Source organism: Anopheles marshallii, chromosome 2 (genome assembly GCF_943734725.1).
Source record: "Anopheles marshallii chromosome 2, idAnoMarsDA_429_01, whole genome shotgun sequence".
Lineage (NCBI taxonomy): Eukaryota > Metazoa > Arthropoda > Insecta > Diptera > Culicidae > Anopheles > Anopheles marshallii.
Window position 1 is genome coordinate 78,995,317 of NC_071326.1, and position 12,151 is coordinate 79,007,467.

The window sequence follows — 12,151 nt, forward strand, 5'->3', positions numbered from 1 at the left end:
GAATACCATGTTAGGGAGACTTTGCAGCTTTGAGAGGCAAAAAAAATGTATTGAAAATGAACGGACTGTCAAAAATGTTCATCTTAGGGAGACTTGCTGTCTTTGAGAGATACTACTTTAGAGAGATTTGACTGTTGGTCCACACCTCGACTTAAAATTCACCAAGTCTGCGTGTGAAAGAGTTCTGATATTTGGCGTAGAATCATAGGTTTAGAAACATTGCAGGCAAAGAACAATTATTCTGTTTAAGAGATACTGACTCCAACTCCAAATTTTGCACTTGCAGTATTAATAATGCGACCTCCATTAACTGTTCAAGGAAACCCCGATTGTAAAACTCTTTACAAATTCAATACAGACTTCTAAACCATGTCAATTGTATCTAATAAACTCTAAACATTCGCCATTAGTTCAGCCTCATGGTGTGAGTTACCTATTTTCACCTACCACTGCTGACGTTAAACGATCGCATTCAAGCGGAAATAAATTAAAATTCAAACCCTTTCCTGAATGCTTCACCGAATGAAAAAATATGTATCGGACACGTAAAGAACCACACTCGCACAGCTAAATCAAAAATTGTAACCCATTACGCGACACAGCATCAAACCACACACCCCATTAGCATCCATTATCGCACTTGGAAGCGGGAAAATAAAAATTGATCGAACAGCGTACACTCCCAGGGAAACAAAAAAAAAACCTACCCCATACCTTTTCCCCCGCGAACAGTTAAGAGGGAAAAAGGGAAGAGGGATACATATGGAAAACACGGTAATCCACCCCAGGAGGATAAAAGATTTGGCGTGGACGGGGTGTATTCTTCCCCGCCGTTTGCCGAAACTGTCATTCATTATTAAAATAAATTACGCCTAAGCACATCCATATTAATAATCTCGCCCTTCCTTCCCTTTATTCTTTCACCCTTCCCGATTCCTATTGTGCTTAGGTGCCTTTGTGGCTAATGTAGCCACCTCTATCCGGTTCAAACTAGCGTATTTTTCCGCTCGGTTCGATGCTCCCTTACGGAACCCCTCGCGGTGAAGTGTCAAACAGGACACAACCTTCCCGGTAAGCCGAGAGAATTATTAGCGTTTTGAACTCGAAATCCCTATCTTTAGCCCTATGCGCCTAAGTAATACTCGTTTGACATTACGTTCCCTCGGCGGTGTTTCTTGGACTCAGCTGATTCAATACGGGGAACTATCCTGAAGGCACCTGCGTTCCCTAGCATCCGGAAAACTGCGTTCTGGATTTCGCTTTTAAGGTCTTGTATTAAAAGAAAATTCCACCCCAAGCCGTAAAAAAGGGAAAGAAAGTGACCGCACCGAAATCTGGAATGCAATTTCAGTGTAAATAGTGCACGAATGATAAAACGCACATGGTGCGTCCTTCGTTGTCTTGACATGTTTCCTGCTACACCCTCTGTGTATATTCTGCCGAAGAGGGGAACTATCCCTCGTGTAAATAAAAGTAAGGTAAAAATACGTTTCCATTTCGAATGGTGACAACGTACAGGACACAATTTTATATCACATTCTCTCTCTTTCGGTCTCGATTCTTGCACAAAGATTTCGCAAAGCCCATAACCGCATACAAATGATTACGGCCGTGATGGTATGGTGGTAGTGTATATAAGGTTTTGTCTCCTGCCGAGGGGTGATAAATGTTCAGACCCGGCACAATTACAACCATGTACGGCTTGTCCGTGCATCAGCGTTGTGATGGAGGGATACAAGAATTTTCCTACCCAGGAAATAAAATAAAAAGACATGGGGAAAACAAAGCGATGTGTGTAATGATTTTTTTGCAAATTTTAATATGTTTGATAAACATTATTATTCTGTGTACCGGTGGTGACAACGGGCTGCGTGATAGTAAATATGCAATGTTAAATGATATGACTCTGATTTGCACCGACAAAATGAAGGGTTTAAAGCCACATATATGTAACACAGTCCTGTCAAAAACTTTATGAAGAGTGCGTGTGAGTCATTCTTTTGAATGAATCTTTCTGTTTGCTATCTGTTTTTTTAATGAAAAGTTAGTTTATTTTGAACTTTGAGAGTGCATTAAAAAGATTCAGTTAAGGAATCATAAGTGCGTAAGGTGTGTGAGCTTGGATTTTACACTGATCCAACTCGTTTTATGTAACAGACGAATATTTGTATCATTTTATCGTTCTTATTACACTCAATTCAATGATTGTATTATTTACGAAGGTAAAATATGGTCCATTTATAGGCTCGTCCTAATGTAAAAAAGTGAAAATATATTGCGCAGATTGCCTCAACATTGTACACCATAAATCATAAATGCATTATGGGCATAAGCCAGTGCATTAGTGTTTTCATACATAGGAGGCCAAGCGATTTTGCTGTCACCCAAATAATGGATGACAAGTCCTGGTGAGAAGTATTGCTGTCTCCCGAAATTGAGCGTTGTGATAGTTAAGGTGGTTAAGAGTCGTAACACGCAACAACAATTTGTATACGGACTGAAAATTCTTCCTAGTGGCCTGATGATTTAGGACAACAAGTCGGAAAGAGTTGATACACTCATTCTCTGCAAAGAATCATCTTTTGATTCTTTTTGTTTTTTTACGCATTATTAGCAGCTACTTTCATATAATAAATTATATAATTGTTTTAAACTAAATAATTTAACCAACGATAACACATATTCCTTTTTAATATCTCTTGTTCTCTTTACCAGTAGAAAAATAACTCAATAATAATTGTTCCATCCAATTGAACTGGCACGATTCATTAGATTTCATTAAATTGTATCAATGATGTTTGATTTCTACATTAACCAGGTCTATTAAATTGATTGTAAGTGACAATCAATTGTACACGCTTATTTTTTCAACCATAGATTGTTCGGAACAACCGTTCGGATTGGAACCCATCATTTTCGTAAAATTAATTATTGAGGTATGAAACGATTCTAATACAGTTTAGGTAAAACTTTTACATTTATATGCTGTAGAACGTGTTAAAAAACTATAAAAACATAGTCCAAGAAAATGAAAATTGCTTTAAACATTTGGTCGAACTAGAGTTAAACAGTAACATTGTTCTCCTGGGCCCCAATAAGCATTCGACATCCTTCCAAGCAGTCCATCCATAAAACTTCCGAATTCTTGCAGCGCAATCCCTGTTTCTACGCTGTGTGACTATGGTTCAGACGATTTCCATGAAAATGCTTTTAAAATTGACATGGAACTGTCATACATAATTGAACATCGATTGTTTTCATTTTGTGCCAACGTCAGCGTTGCTCGTTAGTAGGACATTTATAATTAAAACACCAGGAAATGACATTAAAGTGCGTGAGTTGAGAAGCGTACGTCTTGCTGTGTGCGAAGTTCAACTACGGTAGCAGATTGTACAACTTTTTGTGTGACGGCTAACAGTGCGTTTTAATTTTTAACTTTGAAACGAAACAATTATCGTTGAAAGAATTAAAAATTTGTTTTTTTTTTGTTGCAACTTCCAAGGAAAGTGTTTGGAATTTACTGGCCGCCGGAAAATTGGAATGTCGTAAAAGAGTGAAAGTGAACTGATCTTCTGCTTTTGCTTCACTCCTGCCGTAGTCAACCCAAGTTTAGAAATAAACTTTCATTGTTGAAGAGTTTGCATTGCACTCGGTACTTGGCTGGTGCAAAACAAAACAAAAAGGGGTCACTGTTTGTGCAGGACGATGCGCATTTTACTGCTGATGAAAAGAAGCCGCCCATTTCCTTGCTTTTTTACGATCGGCAACGAACCCACCTAGCCAGCCCAGTATAATGATCAGTTGGCCCTTTTTCCATCTCAAGAACTCAAAGCACTTGAAGAAACGTTCTTTTCGCTTCTCTTGAGACTGGACGCCATTGAGACGATTGGAAAATTGGAAAAGTCTAGTTTCGATAGTTTTCCCACCAACCAAGCAAAAAAGAAGGAAACTGCATGGAAAAGTTCATTGAAAATTGTTTTTCCCTACCACTGCGGGTGGGAGTAAAAGGTCAAAAGCAAGAATTGAACTGAGTGGGCGAATGGAGTGGAAAGTTCCTTCACTGGGGAAAACTTATTTCATCGATAGAGCCAAAATCTCGATGCATTTTCAATTCTTGTGTTACCGACTGCCAATAAATGGCTTCATTTTGTACAGTTTTAATTTCACGTCCCCGGAGTACACACACACACACACACACACAACTGGAGCACCATTTTGCCTTATCGTTCTTATCTCTTCACTGCGCTCACTCAGTTTGCAGAAGTAAAGACTGAGTCTCGATCCGAGTGCTGCCAAGCAGCTGAGGGCGAAGATGCATTTCGACGTCTCCGGGCAATATCTCCTAGAGGCATCCGGAGGTAACAAGAAACAAAAAAAAAACCCACTACAACACTCCGGAGCAAACTCCGTGAGACACATTGGCGATATAATTTAAATGCAAACATGAACATGTGCATGAGGCTGACATTAAAGGGCCCTATGTGAGAGCGTACGATCAAACGAGGGATTGGAATTTAAATGGATTTTATTTTTTGGTGTGTTGGTTCTGCTCTTGTCTTGAATGCTCCGTGATTTCGCTTACCAGAGTAGCAGCCAAGACATGGGGCGCGCGCGCGGGAAAAGCGATTATGTTGAGTTTGGAGTGTTTTTATAAATGCACTGCCAAGGAGATGCATATGCTGCGCCGCGTATGCAAATGCCAAATCTTGTTATCGCGAATGGCTGTGTGGATGAAATAAGCGCATGTCCAGAAAAGCGCATGCCATGCAATTCCCAATCCAAATCGAACTCGATATAAGACACCGGGCTCAAACACTCCTTCTTAGACCAGCGGGAAAGGGTTTTTATACCCTTCTTCTTCAATTCGTTTGAATGTCACACTCAGTGTGTGTGTTTGTGTCGAGAGGGAAAGGAGATTGTTTTATCTTTTAGTTTTTGGAGGCCCAACTCCAAAGGCGTTTGGCGATGGATGCACTTTTTCGAGGAAGGTAATCGTGTATGCAAATGCAGTTTGAAGGTGTGTTGCGGTTTTTCGGAGAGACGGAGTTGTCTGTGCAGTGTTTGCATCGTATTACGATACGGTGTGATGGAATACGGCTATTTCCAATCCAGTGTTTAACAGTTTTGAATTAACGCTTTTCAATTTGTGTTCAATAATTGAGTTCATGGCTCGAAAATTCATATTTTTTTATATCTGTATACTTTATCGTTTTAATTTTGGGAGGTTATTTTTAAAACATTTAAAAAAAATACGAAAAAAATTCCACCCTTTTGAAACCTTGGTTCAAAAAAAGAATTGTTTGATTGATTGGTGATATTAAATTAGCAAGTGTTTAACGTGCTTATGTTTAAATTTCATTAATTAATATCATTTTTAACTAAAACCAATAAAAAATTCTTAAAAATTGATTGAACATCATTACAAGAACTTTAAGTTTGCTGTATAAATGGATTTTAAGAATTGTGTACACCAGCTAATGAATTATACAGTGTGTAACATAACTTTATGAGCACCAAGTTTATAATTATAACTGAATAATCAATCAAAATGATTTGATAAATATAAACCATGTTTCGAGACGATGAGAAGAAAAAATATGCATACATTTTTTATATTGTAACACACATTACGTTTTATGCAAGGTTCCTGCAATTCCACACGGAATAATTATGCGTGTAATGATATGTGTAATTATTTTTCCTACGCATTTTCGCAATACGAAATTATTGATAATTTTATTCTTGGCAATTTTAAATCACACAACTTGATTGAAATTTCTCCTATAAATTTACGCCAATAAAATGTTGATTTCTGTTAAAATCGGTTTAAATATCGGTGATATTATAGCAACAAATTGTGCAAGACTTTAAAAACAATCTAGGGTGAAATTGTCAAATGCTCGAAATAAATAGCCATAAATACCTTAAGCTTTGTAACCAGGAGAGAAAAACATAACAAATTCGAGGAATGTATGATAATTTCACCTTATTAAACTTTTGATTCACATTTCGATCACAATAAAAAGTTGCTCTTGGTATAAAAATACCACCAATCCAATAATCGTAATGGCTTATAACCTTTCCCTGGCCGGAATGTGTGCTGGCTCTTCGCACCCAATCAACATCCCCCTACGGGATTTTCGTCGGTAAAGACGGTGGATTGTGTGCAATTCCAATTTCACCCCGATAAGACAGCTCCATATTGCAATCCATTCCACATTTCCGATGCCTGTCAAGATGGACTTGGCAATCGGTCCATTTTCCTTGTGTGTACCGGCACCATGCATTCAGCGGGGGGTTACATTGAGTGCGTTCGCGTTGGAAATTGGCGCATTCTCTCGCTTCGGAAGTCATAATTTCTCACACATTCACACACGAGCGCGCGCACACGGAAGGTTGGATGGAAATGCCGGGGAAAGCAGTGCGGTGGCCATAAGTAAGTAGGTGCTGAAGTGTCCGTCTCTCGGTGTACGCTAAAATAAAACATCCTTCAGCGGTAGTTTCGACGAGAATGCCGGGTTGGTGCAGGGAAGACTCGTTGCATGAGATGCACTTTCTGTTGCATCCTTCCATCCGCACAACACTCCAATGGCCACAACGTTATCACTCAACGTCATACACTGGCAGACGCTTTTCATCTTCGTTTGCTTCGCACAACTTCCCTTCCAATGGCAGATCATCCCGTGGCGCGTTTCGTTTAATTTTTTATTGCTTGTTTTTGTTTCCACCTTTTATCATAATCCATGATTTCACCGAAGTCTGGAAGCCTTCGGAGCCTCCAACATTCGCCACATGATTTTTGCGTTGCTCGGCCAGGGAAGCATGAGCAATTTTTAATACGATTTGATGACGCGCAGGAACGATTGCAGCAGGAAGTGACACTGCGGATAGACGATCACGGCTTGTCAGCAAAGCAAGCGCACAACCAGCAACAACTTCGCAACGATCTGTGACGTTGATGAGGCCGCCAGTTTTCCGGGAGGTGGCCAACCGACCGGGTGGTAAACCGTGTCCGTGTCACTCACTGCATTCGTGGAAGCCCTTTTATCGCTCGGTCATGAAATGGGGCGAGAAAATTAAACGTTACTGCAGGATTGCAGTGCTGTGAGCGGGAAATCCAACCACCATATGATTATTTTCGATTACATCTGGCCAGTGATTGGGTTTATCCCATCGCAATGGATCGGTCTATCGGTGAGGTTGCACAGTTGTAGGTTGTAAACATCACATCTGAGCAAGCGCGTTATTATCGTTCAAGATCGAAAGATGATCTCGTTCTAGAGTTGAATGGATAGAGGAAGGAAAGTAAGTCAATGGGTATTGCCGCAAACAATAACCGATGTATTTTTTTTTTTGCATTATTTTGCCCCAAGAATATGAAACCCTAAAGCACTTGACAAATCTCTCTTCTAAGGATACTATTTAGGAGTAGATTAAGCATCCCAATGTCGCTCAAATCATCCTTTGACCATGTAGAATCTTGTTATTCAACAACAAATTTGACCACTGCTATTGTTATTGTGTACAATTGGAGATCTCCTATATTTTTTTGCTGGCTCTTTGTCAGTTCGCATCAAATATAAATTGATGCAGAGTTTATGTAGCAAAGTATGCCGCAAACTAGCATAAGCATTCTGAGAGATGGATAAGAAGTCGTTTAAAAGCATACTTTTCAGGGAGAATTCTCCAAATATTCAAGACATTCTTGAATTCCCTAGACATGTTTGTGTTCCTATTACGAGACATTCCTGAAGTGCCTTAAACCCAAAACAGAACGTCATATGTTACATAATATGGATGAATAGACAGAAAGAGAATTAGTAAATTGACAAAATATTCTTCAAATCGAAGAATTGTTTAAAGTTTTGTATTACAAAGATTTCGAGTAGACGTGAAAGCAAGCGATATTTGTTGATTCTTTGTCCTCTGGGATTAAACAAAACCATTGACCTACAATAACTATCAACCTGGAGCTAGTGATCAGTAATTCTCAAATCTTAAAATCTCTTTCACGTCGGAACTTCTTAATAGTATGGCCAACCATCCAACAAATTTTGGTACTAATATCCTTCTCAACCAAAATTACTACCCCTCGTCGAAACTCTGCTCTACGAGAGGCGAGGACTCATTTTCGAGCAAAACACCAATTTACAGTAAATTATATCGTTCAACTTTCTTACGCCTTCACCAACTGGCTTGCATGCTGTTTCCAAATGTTGGCTGCATCCTATCGTACGTTCGATGGTGCAAAATCCAACCTTTTCCCCCAATTTTCCATTAAATCACACCACAAACTAGCCCGCTCGAAGGCGTTACTTGCAGCTTACTCAGTCGGGTTGGTATGATTTGAATTCTCTTCTGCCAATGCGGCACGTGCAAATATTGGGAACACTCTGTGCGAGGTCCTTTCGGTGTGTTGCCCGTACACCAGCCACATTCGAAGTAGATTGATGAAGTTTTTGAGGTTAGAGTAACTGCAACAGCACCTCCGCGTGTGTATGTGCGGACCTGTTGTGTAAGTTCCCACGGCTTCAGCCACGTGACGCCAAGCAAGTGCCACAGCGGGTGGCGGGACTGTGGAAGAAACTGGTTGGAAAATAAATTAACAATTATGCAAAAATAGTTCCCTAATCTAAGCCCCAGCATCTCACCCGGCTCGCAAATCCTTTTGCGCTTCCCCATCAACCGGGGTGACGGGTTGTCGGTGTGTCGGTGAGCATTCTAAGCAAATCTTATCGTCATTGTCATCAGCATAATCATCATCGCTGCCCGATCGCATACCATCTCCCGGTGTTCGGTGTGGTTTGGTTCTGCTGCATCCTTCACGGGCATCCACCCAACCGGCGAGTGACCTGAGTAGGACCATAGTTTCAGGATAACGCTTGGAAAGGAGTTTGTGGAGCAGTGGAAAAAAAAAGTAAATTCAATTTAAATATTTGAATATTCATTCCTCAATCTCGGCGTGCTACGCGCTGGAGATAAAAGGTTGCAGCGTGGAAAAATTACCTTCGCTTCGCTGGTAGTTCGCCCTCACCTGGAAATCGAACGGATAGCGATGGAATTGAGTGTGTGTAAAGTGCAAGGTGTTTTTGTTGGGTGAGAAAAAATGAGACCGGGTTTATGTGTAATGTGGAGCAGAAGCGCAGTGATGTTAATTTTTCGCCTAAAACGAATATTCTTACGTAATATTCTAAATCCTTCCGCAAAATCATTCAGCTGTACTTGTTAATTTAATTTTAATTTTAATTTCAAGTCAACAAAACTTCTCACTAGTGTAATGTGTGCTTTTCGCACCCTAATTATATGCACCATCATACTTCTAATGAACTTTTCCAACTTCTCTACACCCCACGCTCGGCAGCAAAAGTGCACCCAGAGTTTCATAATTATTTCGCGAGAATTCATTAAACTCTAATCGCGAGATCAAACTGTTAGCGTACCGCGAAAGCAGATTTTTTTGGGGGTGCATTTTACTCTACCCGGGAGTACATCGCGTGCTGGCTAAATTAAACTGAGCTCTCCAGCAGCCAGCCATACCAACGAAGAAAAAGCCCTAACGTGTTACGGTTTTTTTTTTTGTGTGTGTACGAGTTACGTTGAAGGAAGTTTCATTGTAACGCTGCTATCAATTTTCCCAATCTATGAGCGCGTCGAACGGGGTCGTCCAAATTAAACTCCCCACCCACAGGGTGGGGCGCGAACTGCACGAAAAGTGCAACTTGTTCTTCGTCCCCAGGCTGGGAATAAAGGCACTTGTTGGGAATCGAGCGCATTGGGACGACCTGCGAAGTGAGTTAATTGCCGTAAATTAACATTTAACACCACCACCACCACATCCTCACAGGCAGTGCACACCTGATGGGCGAATGTTTATCGCAATTTTTAACCTTCTTTCTGTGCTTTAAACTTCTGCCCAGAAGCTGCTCCTTGTTTGTTTTTTTTTTGGGGCGAATTCCCCAAAGGAAGAACCACTCAGGGCCCACAGTCAGAGGAATGAAGCCTAATGAGGTAATTGTTAAGCTATTTCTGCACAAACGGAATTCGCGAAATGCATCACCGGATTGCATGTCTGTGGAGCAGAACGGGCAGAACCACTGTAACGTCACGGTTAATCGTCCGGTGGACAGTTAATTATGGTGAATCGCTTAAAATATCACAGCGCCGGAAGAACGCTCAGGTCGGTTGCCGGTATTTGAAAGAAAAAAAACAACCCAGGCACATAAATGTCAACAACGCTGCAATGACGATCCGTGCGTAGGTCTTCAGAAATGGGGAGGACCTGCTATGCCTTTGTGTGTGCGAGATGCACTGCAACTCCACCGAGAATTATGGTAGCAACTTCCGGTCGATGTGTTTCATTTTTCACTCGCCAGCAAGGTACTTCGAGTTTAATGAGGAGTTTGTTTCGGGTTTAAAGGGGGGAAAAAGACCAGCTGTTTAATTAGAGCTAACGAGTGACATCATGCTGTGCTTCCGGAGCAATGACGTAGAGCGTTATGAGCTGAGAAGCAATGGCCTGTGGGAAGAGTTATGCCACCCAGCAGGAATTGGATTGGAAGTTCATAGATGCTCAAAATTCCCCCAACTACTTCTCAACTACCTTTTCCTATTGCTCAATATTATTCGCGTTGGTTACCTCTTTCTACTATCTGTCAATCATTAAATTACCACGATCAATTGCCTCAAACTGACAGATCGATCTTTTGTTGCACAGAAGTCCATCAAGTCAACAATGCTTTTTTTTCATTTCGCTACATACGTTTGACAGATGAGATATGGGTGAGACACCTCGTTGGTAAGAAGAGAATATCACACATTTAGAAATAAAATAATCAACATTCGCATATTTGCACGCTAAGGGGTTTTTTTGCGCTTCTAATTGAGCTTCAACCGAGAGATACCCGTACAAAAGCATTCATTTGCAACCTTCTGCGTCTTCCACTTCACGAGTTAGAACCCCCCTATACAAATCACTGCTACAAAGTGTGTGTCTTTTTGTGTGTTACGAAAAGGATAAATGATGGGAACGCTCCAAAGAAAAATCCCGCAAAAATACGGGAAGCTTACCCACCATCGTACAGAAAACGTATGTGAGTCCCTTTTGACTGCTGGCCACAAAACCCTACTGACGATTACATTTTAATCGAAAACTCGCGCGAATAAAAGTAAGAAGTCAGTGCGAATGACTCCGGGGTGCTAGCTGTCGGGGCCGTCTAGAACTCTTCGTTCAATATCACCGTTCAATACACCGTCCGTCCGATGGCAGCGTGGCCGTTCCATTGTCCGTTCGGGAGTCCCGTCCGCTTTTGAATTGAAACAAGTCCTCCACCTTACTACCGTTGGGGATGACGTGGGGGCTACGACGGCAACTTGGGAATTAAAAGTCCCAACTCATCGCAATTCCTACCGCCATTGTACCAATCCCAGTACAGCCCAGTGAAACTGAAAGCGTATCGGGATGGAACCCACCATCGGTACCCTGGGGGCCTGAAGGGTGGAGAACACAATGGTCAATTTAGCTGCCAACTGCTCATCGAGACGCGTGAGTCCATCCGGCGCAGATCCTCGCTGCCCTTTTACGTCCTCGAGCATCCGGGGGGGGGATGATGGGGGACAAGAAATATAAAAAAGCTTACGGAAACTTTGAAAGGAAAATTGCACTCTCATCAATAATCTCACGTATGCGATCGATTCTTTCGATGCCGAAGAAACCCCAACGCGCCATTGGAATGAAACCTTCCGGGGACTCTTCCACCCGGTTCTTGCGGATAAGAACTTCACCGAGAGAGGACTGTCTTTTGACAGTTTTTCGACGTTCGCGATCCTGTTTTGCGCGCTCTACCTCACCCGTGTAGAAGGGCCACTCACCTGAGAGAGAGAGAGCCGCCTCACCATATCAGGTGCTCTCTTACGTCAACTGCTCGATCGAACCTGCTTCGTGGCCTTTGGTGGGGGCATCACGCGCAATTAAACGTCTGCCCGGGTCCGGGGAATCGAACGCACCTGGAACATTAACCGCCAGAAGAGATTTTTCAACTCCTGCCAAGTGCGTCCCCGGACTGTCACAAAACGGGCAAAATGAAATTAAAATTCCACAAACCGTGACCGTGATGTGCGATTTAATGTCCACGAGCTGCCGGGTCCCTAAGGG